This window comes from Carcharhinus amblyrhynchos, chromosome 1 (assembly GCF_965287045.1).
Source record: "Carcharhinus amblyrhynchos chromosome 1, sCarAmb.v2.hapA, whole genome shotgun sequence".
Lineage (NCBI taxonomy): Eukaryota > Metazoa > Chordata > Chondrichthyes > Carcharhiniformes > Carcharhinidae > Carcharhinus > Carcharhinus amblyrhynchos.
Window position 1 is genome coordinate 75,757,916 of NC_137324.1, and position 14,080 is coordinate 75,771,995.

At 42.8% G+C, this 14,080-nt stretch overlaps 1 protein-coding gene and 1 pseudogene across 1 annotated transcript in view; one reads left to right on the top strand and one right to left on the bottom strand.

The window, feature by feature from the left end:
- LOC145351125 (large ribosomal subunit protein uL13 pseudogene) overlaps positions 1-1,050 on the bottom strand; it is an 82,658-nt pseudogene extending 81,608 nt beyond the window's left edge.
- The window catches only part of sgcz (sarcoglycan zeta), an 864,473-nt gene that overhangs the window by 343,482 nt on the left and 506,911 nt on the right, over positions 1-14,080 (top strand). The window lies entirely within an intron of this gene.

Here is a 14,080-nt window from a genome sequence, read left to right on the forward strand (position 1 = left end):
TGCAACACCCTCCCAGCACTGTTCCCTGGCATGCTGTTGGGACGTGGAGGGGGGGGGGGTTGGTGAGGGCAGGGAAGGAGTGTTGAGACAGTGTTGAGCAGTGCCAGAATGCTGCCCTCTTACCCCTGAGCAATGCACTCACCTGAGCATCTCTGGTGGGTCCACCCACCATGTGCATGCTGTTGGAGATCATGCCAACATGAGTGTACAATGTAAAGGGGATGATTATCAGGTGCAGAGGCATGATAAATAAATGTAAATTATTCTAATGGAGTTCCCAATATTGAACGTCAGGAAACCTGTTACATCACTGGTGGGGTCAGGTACAATTGCAACAGGAAATCTTGCTGATTTAAAATACGATTTGAGCTTGTTGCGGTGTTTTACACTCCCGTCACCATTCGCACCTGGTGCAAATGGGAGCACAAAATCTTGGCTTAAGTCATGAAAATAGATAGTAAATAGCTGAGGCATGGCTATGATTCTTTTCACATTTCACTCGTCACACCTGCCAATTTAAAAATATCTGGTTTGTCCCTAATCTTTAATTTCTATCCATTACCATAACTTTCATCCTAGCTAATATATTGTCTCCATAAGCAACTATTCTGCATAGAAACCTTATGTCTTATTGAATACCTTTTAGATACCCTAGTATAATACATCTTTTGGTTCTCTCTTATCTATAGCATTGATATTCCCAAAAAATTCTGAATAAATGTTTCAAACACACTATCCTTTTCATAAAATCATGTTGACTTTATCAAATCATACTATCAATTTCTAATTACATTGTTAAGACTTCTTTAATAATAGGTTTCAGCATTTTCCTGATGATTAATATCAGGCTAACTGGACTGTTTTCTCTTTACTTGTACAGCAGTGTCCATTTTAGTTTTTTAAGTATCTCCAATACCTTTTCTCAGGTTGATTAATTACTTTAGGTACTTCACTTTTATTAGCTCCCAAGTTACCCTCTAATTTTGCTATGTAATATGTATCTTCTTTCCTGAAGACAAATACAGAATACTTATTCAGTGTCTTTGCCATTTCCTAATTCTTCATGATAATTTCACTGTCTCTGTCTGTAAGGGATCAACATTTAAGAACATAAGATGAAGGAGCAGGAATAGGCCATTCAGCCCTTCACACCTGCTCCACCATTCAATGTTGATCATAGATGATTGGGTATTTCAATACCAGTTTCCTGCACTATCCCCATGTCGCTTGATGCTTTATATATGTATAAATCTATCAGTCTCAGTCTTGAGTTTACTTCAGTGACTATCCTTTTGATTTGATTTATTATTGTCACATGTATTAGTATACAGTGTAAAGTATTGTTTCTTGCGTGGTATATAGACAAAAGCATATATTCATAGAGTACATGGGAGAAGGAAAGGAGAGAGTGCAGAATGTAGTGCTACAGTTATAGCAGGGATGCAGAGAAAGATCAGCTTAATATATGTTAGATCCATCCAAATGTCTGGTGGCAGCACTTGCTGAAGACATTGCAATCTTATTATATTTTGAGCTAGTTTACTCTCATATTCCATTTTTTTCTATTTTTATCAATTCTTGTATGCCTTTACTGGTTTCTGAAACACTTCTAATCCTCAGATTTACTATTATTTTTTCCAATGATGCTTTAAAAATGTAATATTAATCTTAATTTCTCATCAGAGATGAGTCTTTCTTGCTGAAATTTGTTTTCTTAATGGAATGCATGCTCGTTGACTATTTTGAATTATTTCTTTTGATGTTTTCCACTGTTTATTTGCAGTCAAAACTTTTATTCTAATTAATCAACCTTGGCCAGATGTTCTCTTATCCCTACATAATTGGTCTTATTTTAAGTTTGACATTGTTGTTTGAGACTAGTGTATGTTGCTTTTAAACTTAATATAGATTTCAGTCATGAATACTTATTCCCAACTGATCTTTTACTATAAGATTACTAATGCACAGTATCGTGGGGGTGGAGCAGAGCAGGGTTTGAAATGCGTATACTTTAATGCGAGGAGTGTTCGCAATAAAGTGGATGAACTTGCAGCGTGGATCAGTACCTGGAACTTTGATGTTGTGGCCATTTCAGAGACATGGATAGAGCAGGGACAGGAATGGTTGTTGCCGGTTCCGGGGTTCAAATGCTTCAGTCGGAGTAGGGAAGGAGGTAGAAGGGGGGGAGGGGTAGCATTATTAGTCAAGAATTGTATCACGGTGTCAGAGAGGAAGTTTGATGAGGACTTGTCTGTTAAGGTAGTATGGGCTGAGATTAGAAATAGGAGAGGAGAGGTCACCCTGTTGGGAGTCTTTTATAGACCTCCTAAAAGTTCTAGAGAGGTTGAGGAAAGGATTGCGGAGACGATCCTGGATAGGAGTGAAAGTAATAGGGTAATTGTTATGGGGGACTTTAACTTTACTAATATTGATTGGAATAGCTATAGCTCTAGCTCATTAGAGGGGTCAGTTTTTGCACAAAGCGTGCAGGAAGGTTTTTTGACTCAGTATGTAGATAGGCCAACTAGAGGTGAGGCTATATTGGATTTGGTGCTGGGAAATGAGCCAGACCAGGTGTTAGACTTGGAAGTTGGTGTGCATTTTGGTGATAGTGACCACAATTCAGTTACGTTCACCTTAGTGATGGAAAGGGATAGGCATGAACCTTGGGTCGGTTTAGCTGGGGGAAGGGTAATTATGAGGCTATTAGGAGAGAATTAGGAAGCATAGGTTGGACTAGGAGACTACAGGGTCTGGGAACGTCCGAAATGTGGAGTTTTTTCAAGGAGCAGCTACTGCAAGTCCTTGATATGTATGTCCCTGTCAGGCAAGGAGGAAATGGTCGAGCTAGGGAACCGTGGTGCACTAAAAAAGTTGATTCGCTGGTTAAAAGGGAAAAGGAGGCTTATGTCAGGATGAGAGTTGAGGGCTCAGGTAGTGCACTGGAAAGCTTTAGATTGGCTAGGAGGGAGTTAAAGAGTGAGTTAAGAAGGGCTAAAAGAGGACATGAGAAGATTTTGGCTGATAGGATTAAGGAGAATCCTAAGGCATTCTATAGATATGTTAAGAACAGAAGATTGGTTAGGGCAAGATTAGGGCCAGTTAGAGACAGCAGGGGGAAGTTATGTGTGGAACCGGAAGAGATTGGAGAGGCATTGAACCAATATTTCTCTTCGGTATTCACGCAGGGAGACATAAATGTAGCTGTGGAGAACACTGGGTTACAGGGTTGTAAACTGGATAGTATTGCAGTTGATAAGGAGGATGCGCTAGATATTCTTGAGGGTTTGAAAATAGATAAGTCCCCTGGGCCGGACAGGATTTACCCTAGGATTCTCTGGGAGGCAAGAGAGGTGATTGCAGAGCCTCTGGCTCTGATCTTCAGGTCGTCGTTGGTCACAGGTATAGTGCCAGAAGATTGGAGGATAGCGAATGTTGTCCCGTTGTTTAAGAAGGGGAACAGAGACTTCCCCGGGAATTATAGACCGGTGAGTCTTACTTCTGTTGTGGGCAACGTTTTAGAAAAAATTATTAGGGATAGGATTTATAGTTATTTAGAGAGTAATGTATTGATTGGAGATAGTCAGCACGGTTTTGTGGAGGGTAGGTCGTGCCTTACTAACCTTATTGAGTTTTTTGAGAAAGTGACCAAAGAGGTAGATGGGAGTAAGGCAGTTGACGTGGTATATATGGACTTTAGTAAGGCGTTTGATAAGGTTCACCATGGAAGGCTTCTGCAGAAAATGCATATGTATGGGATTGAGGGTGATTTAGTTAATTGGATCAGGAATTGGCTAGCAGATAGGAGACAGAGGGTGGTGGTTGATGGTAAGTATTCGTCATGGAGTTCGGTTACAAGTGGTGTGCCTCAGGGATCTGTTTTGGGACCACTGCTGTTTGTAATTTTTATAAATGATCTGGATGAGGGTATAGTTGGATGGATTAGTAAATTTGCTGATGACACCAAAGTCGGAGGTGTGGTAGATAGTGAAGAGGGGTGTCATAGTTTACAGAGAGACTTGGACAAGTTGCAGAGCTGGGCCGAGAGGTGGCGGATGGAGTTTAATGCGGAAAAGTGTGAGGTAATTCACTTTGGCAGGAATAACAGATGTGTAGAGTATAGGGCTAACGGTAGGACTCTGAATAGTGTTGATGAACAGAGGGATCTAGGTGTATGTGTACATAAATCCCTGAAAGTTGGGAATCAAGTAGATAAGGTTGTTAGGAAGGCATACAGTGTCTTGGCGTTTATTGGTAGGGGGATTGAATTTAGGAGCCGCAGCGTCATTTCGCAACTGTACAAAACTCTGGTGCGGCCGCACTTGGAGTATTGTGTGCAGTTCTGGTCCCCACATTATAGGAAGGATGTGGAGGCATTGGAGAGGGTGCAGAGGAGGTTTACCAGGATGTTGCCTGGTATGGAGGGGAGGTCCTATGAGGAGAGACTGAGGGATTTGAGGTTGTTTTCGTTAGAAAGAAGGCGGCTAAGAGGGGACCTTATTGAAACATATAAGATGATTAGAAGTTTAGATAGGGTGGACAGTGATAGCCTTTTTCCTCGGATGGAGAAAGCTAGCACGAGGGGGCATAGCTTTAAATTAAGGGGTGGTAGTTTTAGGACGGATGTCAGAGGTAGGTTCTTTACCCAGAGGGTGGTGAGGGATTGGAATGCCCTGTCTGCTGCAGTTGTAAATGCGCCTAGTTTGGGGGTGTTTAAGAGATCCGTGGATAGGTTTATGGATGGAAAGGGATTGGTTTAGGTTAGAGGGTCATTGCTTTTTAATTGGTCGGCGCAACATCATGGGCCGAAGGGCCTGTTCTGCACTGTAATGTTCTATGTTCTATGTAATTAACGCTGATTCTTTACACAATTCTAGATCTGAAATAGTTTTATCCCTAGTTGATTCCACAATGGATTGTTCCAGTAAACTGACCAGAGATTCACCAGCTAATAGATCAATCCACTAAATGCATAATTTAATTCAGATGATCCACAATATTTGGAAATATGATGCATTGCAACATTTCATGCCACCAGCATCCCCTCAATATCTCATCTAACTGGCTGTCCTTGATGCTTAAGCCTGGACAAAGGATCTGAGCAAACTATTAGATTTTGGGCCCTTTTATGACTGAGTATTTGTTCAGTTTCGGTGAACGGTATTTTTGGCAAGGATAATTGTATAGTTATTAGAAGTGAGAAGCCTCACTGATACATTTCCCTTGCTCACTATGAGGAGATGGATTCTGATTCTAACACCTTGACTAATGCCTGCTGGGCATTGACCAATATTTCCCGATGGCCTGATACCACTCAAAACTGTTCCAAACGTTCATCTTAAAGTTCTCCTCTTTGAGCAGACCCAGATTCGAACAAGTGAAATCAGAAGTACTTTTTCATATGAAATGAACATTTAAAATATAAATAATGCAGACCCACCTCAATATTGGGATGCATTCCTGCAGTAAACAAAAAATGGCAATGTGCTCTCCACTGGAGAAGCTGTAGAATGTGAATGATGGGACATTCAGTTTCTGTGCATGCAAAATTACAGTTCAGCTTTCATTTTTGCAAGATTGTAATTTTCTTAAAAGCAGGTTAAAGTTGTGCTAAATCTTTGTCAATCATGGTTGAGCTCCAGCTGGAGTACTGTAGCCAATTCTGGGCACCATTCTCTCAGAAGGATATCACAGCTCTGGAGAGGATGCAAAGTAGATTTACCAGCATAATACCAAGGGGATCAATTATATAGCTAGTCTAGTGAAGGTAGAATTATTCTTAGAGCAAAGAAGACCTAAGGGAAGATTTTATGGATGTGTTCAAAATTATGGGTTTTTCTATAAATAAGTAGAAACTGTTTTCGCTGATGGGAAGGATAGAACCCAGAGATTGAGATGTATGATCACTGACAAAAAACAAAGTAAAGATAAGGTTTTTTTTAATGTAGTGAGTTATGACCTGGAATGTGTGTCTGAAAAGATGGCAGAAACAGATTCAGTTAGAATTTTCACACTTAATTTGATATATTGATGAAAGGGAAAACACTGCAGAATGCAGGGAAAGAGCCATGATGTGGACTAATTGGAAAGCTTTTTCAAAAGATTAGCAGAAATAATGGGCTGAATGGCCTTCTGTGATTTCAAATTCAATGATTTATTGCAGGTGGTATGATGCGAGGGTGTTGTATTGACATTGTATTGACAAAAAATGCAATGGATAGTACTTGCTTACTCCAAGAAGCTGCTGAAAAGTTTGGGGTAATTCAGCAAACACAGTAAAAAGTCTGACAACACCAGGTTTTAGTCCAACCGATTTATTTGATAATAGACTCACAAGCTTTCAAGGTTTCCCTCTTCGTCAGGTGAATGGAGAGTTCTGGCCTCAGACAGAGCATATAAAGCACAGACAGTTTAGAGATTACTGATTAGAATGCGAATCCTTACACCTAACCTGCTGTTCAAGACCTGAAGTGGCTGACAATGTGAGTGGAAGGAGCACTGATCATAGGTTACAGAGATGTGTATTGTCTCCAGACAGTACAGTAAGTGAGGTTTTGCAAACCCAGGCAAGTCACGGGGGTTACAGATAGTGTGACATGAACCCAAGATCCCTGTTGAGATTGTCCTCATGTGTGTGGAACTTGGCTATCAGTCTCTGTTCAGCGACTCTGCGCTGTTGTGTGTTGTGAAGGCCGCCTTGGAGAATGCTTACCCAAAGGTCAGAGGCTGAATGCCCGTGACCACTGAAGTGTTCGCCAACAGGAAGGGAACAGTCTTGCCTGGTGATTGTCGAGCGATGTTCATTCATCCGTTGTCGTAGCGTCTGCATGGTCTCCCCAATGTACCATGCTTCGGGACATCCTTTCTTGCAACGTATCAGGTAGACAAGGTTGGCCGAGTTGCAAGAGTATTTACCGTGTACCTGGTGGATGGTATTCTCACGTGTGATGATGGTATCCATGTCGATGATCCGGCATGTCTTGCAGAGGTTGCTGTGGCAGGGTTGTGTGGAATTGTGGTCACTGTTCTCCTGAAGACTGGGTAGTTTGCTGCGAACAATGGTCTGTTTGAGGTTGTGTGGTTGTCTGAAGGCAAGAAGTGGGGGTGTGGGGATAGCCCTGGCGAGATGTTCATCTTCATCAATGATATGTTGAAGACTCCGGAGAAGATGTCGTAGCTTCTCCGCTCCGGGGAAGTACTGGACGATGAAGGGTACTCTGTCCACTGTGTCCCGTGTTTGCCTTCTGAGGAGATCGGTGCGGTTTTTCGCTGTGGTGCATCGGAACTGTCGATCTATGAGTCGAGCACCATATCCTGTTCTTATGAGGGCATCTTTCAGGGTCTGGAGGTGTCTGTCACGATCCTCCTCATCTGAGCAAATCCTGTGTATACGGAGGGCTTGTCCATAGGGAATGGCTTCTTTAACATGTTTAGGGTGGAAACTGGAGAAGTGGAGCATTGTGAGATTGTCTGTGGGCTTGCGGTACAGTGAGGTGCTGAGGTGACCGTCCTTAATGGAGATGCGTGTGTCCAAGAATGCAACTGATTCTGGGGAATAGTCCATGGTGAGTCTGATGGTGGGGTGGAATTTGTTGATATCATCATATAGTTGTTTCAGTGATTGTTCACCATGAGGAAGAAAATGTCATTGATGTACCTAGTGTATAGCATTGGTTGAAGATTCTGTGCAGTGAAGAAGTCTTGTTCGAACCTGTGCATGAAGATGTTGGCATATTGAGGTGCAAATTTGGTCCCCATGGCTGTTCCCATGTGTCTGGATGAAAAACTGGTTGTTGAAGGTGAAGACATTGTGGTCCAGGATAAAGCGGATGAGTTGTAAAATTGCATCTGGAAACTGGCAGTTGTCAGCATTGAGTACTGAGGCAGTCGCAGCAATGCCATCGTTGTGGGGGTTGTTGGTGTAGAGCGCCGAGACATCCATTGTGACGAGGAGTGTCCCTGGTTCAACTGCTCCATGTGTGCTGAGTTTCAGTAGGAAGTCCGTAGTGTCATGACAAAAGCTGGGGGTTCTTTGTACAATGGGTTTCAGGATGCCCTCGACGTAGCCGGAGAGGTTCTCACACAGAGTCCCATTGCCCGATACGATGGGACGGCCAGGTGTGTTTGCCTTGTGTATCTTTGGGAGGCAGTAGAGATCTCCAGTGCGGGGAGTACGTGGAATGAGAGCACGGAGAGTGCTCTGAAGGTCCGGATCAAAGGTCTTGATCAGAGTGTTGAGTTGACGAGTGTGTTCTTTGGTCGGATCTGTGGGTAACTGTCTGTACTGTTCCTCATTGTTTAGTTGTCGGTACACTTCTTTACAGTAATCCGTTCTGTTCAGTATGACAATGGCCCCTCCTTTGTCTGCTGGTTTGATGACAATGTTGAGGTTTGTCTTGAGAGCGTGGATGGCATTGCGTTGTGCTTGGGTGATGTTCGGGGCTGTCTTGTGAGTGCGGCTGATGAATCTGGTGTTAACGCACCTCCTGATGGTTTGGGCATACAAGTCCAGTCGAGGGCAGCGGCCTTCCGGAGGAGTCCAATTGGATTCCTTCCTCTTAGGTTGTTGCACTGTGGATCTCTCTGTCGGCTGTTCTGTTTCATCGGCTGTCTCGTTGTGTTCGCTGTAGGCCTCTTGGGGTTTGTGGAAGAACTCCCGCAGCCTCATTCGCCTGATGAATTCCTCTGTGTCTGCTGCAAGACTGATGGGATCTATTTTGGTGTTGGGGCAGAAACAGAGCCCTCGGCTGAGAACTTCGATTTCATCTGGTTGAAGTGTGTAATCCGACAAGTTGACAATAGACCTCCCTGTGGTAGTGCTGTTTTCTACTGTGGTGCCGGGGGAGGCTTGGTTGTTGCTGGCGGCGATGCCGAGTTTCTCAAGTTTCCTGTTCTTGGTGTGCATGTAGGTGGTGTAGGGGAGACCATGCAGACGCTACGACAACGGATGAATGAACATTGCTCAACAATCACCAGGCAAGACTGTTCCCTTCCTGTTGGTGAACACTTCAGTGGTCACGGGCATTCAGCCTCTGACCTTCGGGTAAGCATTCTCCAAGGCGGCCTTCACGACACACGACAGCGCAGAGTCGCTGAACAGAGACTGATAGCCAAGTTCCACACACATGAGGACAATCTCAACAGGGATCTTGGGTTCATGTCACACTATCTGTAACCCCCGTGACTTGCCTGGGTTTGCAAAACCTCACTTACTGTACTGTCTGGAGACAATACACATCTCTGTAACCTATGATCAGTGCTCCTTCCACTCACATTGTCAGCCACTTCAGGTCTTGAACAGCAGGTTAGGTGTAAGGATTCGCATTCTAATCAGTAATCTCTAAACTGTCTGTGCTTTATATGCTCTGTCTGAGGCCAGAACTCTCCATTCACCTGACGAAGAGGGAAACCTCGAAAGCTTGTGAGTCTATTATCAAATAAATTGGTTGGACTAAAACCTGGTGTTGTCAGACTTTTTACTGTGTTTACGCCAGTCCAACGCCGGCATACCCACATTGTAATTCAGCAATACAGGGAATGGGGGGAGGTGGAGGAGGGTGACAGTATCCTTGCTTGGCACAGGATATTATGTAGTTTGACTTCTTTGAAATAGCCACTACATAATTTCATTATTAACTTATCACTAATTGTAGAAATTTTATCCTATCAAACAATGTTTTATCAAACAAAGATCTATAAGATTATGAGAGGCATGGACAGAGTGGATAGTCAGAAACTTTTTCCCAGGGTGGAAGAGTCAATTACTAGGGGGCACAGATTTAAGGTGCGAGAGGCAAGCTTTAAAGGAAATTTACGAGGCAGATTTTTTACTCAGTGGTATGTGCCTGGAAGTGGTAGTGGCTTTTAAGGAGCGTCTTGACAAATACTTGAATAGGATGGGAATAGAGGAATATGGTCCCCGGAAGGGTAGGAAGTAGAGTAGTTAAGTCAGGCGGCATGGTCGGTGCAGGCTTGGAGGGCCAAAGGGCCTGTTCCTGTGCTGTAATTTTTTTTGTTCTTCGAAATGCACAATGTCACAATGAACTGTGTGCATTGATATCCTTTTCATGCCACTGTGCTGTTTTTGAGTGAAGTTGCTGTTAAATAATGTAGAGCAACATGGTATTGATTAATATTACACATTTTCTTATTTTGTAATTCATGGAGTTTAAACTCAAGTGGATTATTCAGAGATGGGAGGTGGATGCTGTGATAAAAAATGCTTATATTTTGTGATAAAAGATTTACAGCTGTTCTAATCAAACTTCACCGAGTTACACTTTTAAACATGAATAAATGCTTTCTGATAGTTTTAAAATTGCATTTTAAAGTGCAGGTGGTGGTGCTGACTTGTGGTATATTTTGTGTTTGTGGTAGAAACTTAAGGAAAAATTATTTATCAAAAGGGAGACAAGTCTGGACACCATTTGTGCTGAATTACTAATTGCACCCAAAGCATTCCACTCCAATCTGTTTTATTTTAACACTTTCAGAATGGTGCCCTTGTTTCAGAGACAGAGCAGCGTGTTCTTTTCACAACGTCAGATATAATCACTTCACCATGCATAACCCCTGCACAGTTTCCATCTTCTTCCGTCTCGAAGCTGTCAACAATAATGAAATTTATTAACCAGCAACAATTTGTGGCTGACCTTTCTAATAGAACACTTGACATTCACTTGTAAATGTCATATAGTATTATAGTTATGAATTGGAAGTCCTTTTAGAATTCCTTTTGGCTGGCATGCAGAATCAAATATAATGATTGTGAAAATTAATTAACAAAAGCAACAGTTGGAGGAATGCCATTTACTCTGCCGTCCTCCAAAGTCTAAACTCAGTTGAATGCGCAAAACAACATTTTCTAATAATGTAACATGAATAGTCATTGAATAAACGAATCAGGTAGAATGATAAACAAGAGGGATAGCACTTCAGTCAGCATCAGCTTCCTGACTGCAGACTGTGGGTTGATTTTGTTTAAAAGGATGGAGTGTAGGTTTAGTATTATTCATGCCAAGTGAGTGGTGAGGTTGACGTTTACATTGACACTGAGATAAAAAAGATAAGGCTTTTAAAACTGAAGATTTGCAACTGAAATAATGGGTCAATCGACACTCAGTGACAGTGAACATTTACACCTCAGAGATTTTCAAACACAAGTTGAGAAAACACACGACACCAGGTTATTGGCCCAACAGATTTATTTGAAATCACAAGCTTTCAGAGCACTGCTCCTTTGTGAGGTAAAGGAGCAGCGCTGTGAAAGCCTGTGCCTTTAAATAAACCTGTTGAACTATAGCCTGGTGTTGTGTGATCTCTCATCTTGTCCACCCCAGTCCATTTTCAAATGCACACATCATTTTCAAATGCAGAGTGACCTGCTGTATATTTCCATTGTGTTATTTGTGAGAACGGCATCATATTATAATGGAGCATATTAATGGTACCAGATTTGTACCAATTGTTCAATTTTCACACCGTTTGTATTTGGCTCAGGTGCCTGTTTGTCCACATTTGCTAGTCAGGCATACTTTTTCCTAGATGAAAACAGAAAATGCTAGAAAATCTCAGCAGGTTTGACAGCATCTGTGGAGTCTGTCATCCAGACTCAAACCGTTGGCTCTATTCTCTCTCCACAGACGCTATCAGACCTGCTGAGATTTTCCAGCATTTTCTGTTGCTCTTTCAGATTCCAGCATCCACAATATTATGCTTTTCTATTATAAATTTTCCAGTCAGTGTTCTGCAGACTCATGTCTCTGCCCTTATTTCTAAAATCTCTCAGTACAATAACCTACATACATAGCTGCTTTGCTTAGTTGATGTGATAAGGTTTTACAGCAAATGTATCTTCAAAACAACATCTGATTGCTATCCTTTGACCCCCTTCCCCACCTCTCCCCTCTCCCCCACCTCCTCACACCCACCCTTACCTTCACACAAGCTGCCAGAATACAAAAATGCTGAAGGAAGTGATTCATTTATCTGGGACTATTGTTCTGAGATTCTACAAGGAGGTCCGCAATTAAGGAATAAAGCACCACCAAAGGTGACAGAAAATGAGTACTGCTACAAATAATTCAGCTGTGGATTTTGAACAAAACCAGCTACTTTTTCACGGCGAGGAGAACTGACTGATGTGCGATTATTGTTAACTGGTTTTACCCGAGTATTCTAATCACCACACTTGTGGAACTGGCAAGTCCTGACAGTTATTCGGAAGTTGGTTTGAAAGTGGTACTGCATTTTATTTTGAAAGAAATCACTGTGATTCCTCTTGGTAGGCTTCCACTCCCCACACACTTGCAATCTTTGGTGTGGATCATTAGTCTGCTTATGTGACAGTCAAGCAGCCAGTTGTATCCTGTAGGCTTGAAGGCTGTTTTCAGTCTGTTTATGAAGTTATGGTGGATGTCCTTTTGTCCCTGCATAGCATCTTGGAAGACAGGTCATACCTTTCATGTCAGAGCTGCAGACAGCTGTGGAGCAATTGGAGGAGTGATATTATCGAACAAGGAGATATTGTAAACCCCAGGCTGGAGCTTCTCCTGACAATACAAAACACAGGGCCTCGTGCCCATTCCTGCAAACTGTGTACTTTAGGCCCCTTTAAATTTCTCACAAACTATTCTCCATTTCCACCATTAGTATACTCCCTATAATTAGCTGACTCTACATGTATAGGCAGCTATGTCAAGAAAATAGGAACTGATTTTCAATCCCAACTGAAAAGAGTGCAATGTCAGTCGCCATACTGTCCAACCAAGATTATTTCAAGAGGGCCAAACCATTCTTTGGTTTGATCAGACTGGACCATGGCCAGTGAGCTGTGGGAGCTAAACAGCCACTTCACTGCAGCTGGTGGCTTGTGGGTGAGGAATAAACTGAAGCCTCTTTCTATTCTCAAGTTGTGTATCATGCTGGACAGAATCGTTCTCTGAAAGCCCACTCTTGGGGTGGAATTTAGTGCCAATCGCCCCCTAGGCTACTCATCATTGACCTCTCCCGACCTAGTATATTTTTTTGGGAGGGAGCACCAAGGAGCATTAAGGAATCCCAAGTCTAATAATGACTGTGAAACCATTGTTGATTGTTTAAAAACCCATCGGGTTCACTTATGTCTGCAATCAGTGTCAATCACTGTGGCAAATTTTGTGGCAGGGGGCATTTAATCAGCGAGAGTGTGATAAGTGAGGCCCTGCCATCATCCTGTCAATGCAACGATTAAGTTTGTGACAAGAAGACCAATTTACAACTTACTTGCTCCTCTATCAATTGAAGCCATTAAGTGGACAATTCATATCCATCGAATGACCTGATCCTGTCACAGCTGGTGCTCAGCCAGCAGCGGGCAGGGGACTCACTATATGTGAATCCCAAAAATGAAAGCCTGATGTGTTTGCTTAGAGGCTTCTAGTGGGGTCCCTCATTGATAAGCACTCAGGGTCTGACTCAGATCAAGAGATATAGTATCAGCGAAGGGGGAGGGGTGTCACACACAAGACACAACCCCATGCCTTTGCTGCTGGCTTTTCCTCCAGCACCTTCCCTCCCACCCTCACTTATTTTTAGCCTAAGTCCATGACAGTCTTGGGCGTTGGGTGGGTATGGTATTAACAGCTGCTGCTCCATCTCCAGTGGTGCACCTGAGCAATGAAGAACTGCCAACCACTGATTAGCCAGAAGCTCTTGGCAGGCATGATTTGTGATCTTACCCAGGCCTTGGTTCCCAGAGAAGCACTGCCACTGCCCAACCCAAACAAACGCTCTTGCCAGCATTCCAGTCAATGAGTGAGACGCCTGGTGCCTCCATATTATACTGCCTTTTGATTAAATTTTGCTGACTAGTCGTATCTCATTTAGTAAATTACTTGAGAATTCCAATGATTAGCCAGTGAACATTTTTATATTCATTCATGGAATGTCGACATTGCTGGGCCAGCATTTATTACCCATCCCTGAGGGTATTTAAGAATCAATCACAAGGTACCTCACAAGAGGTTATTGCAGAAGGTCAGGGGACATGGAGTTGGGGGTAGGGTGTTAGCGTGGATAGAGGATTGGTTGTCAAATAGGA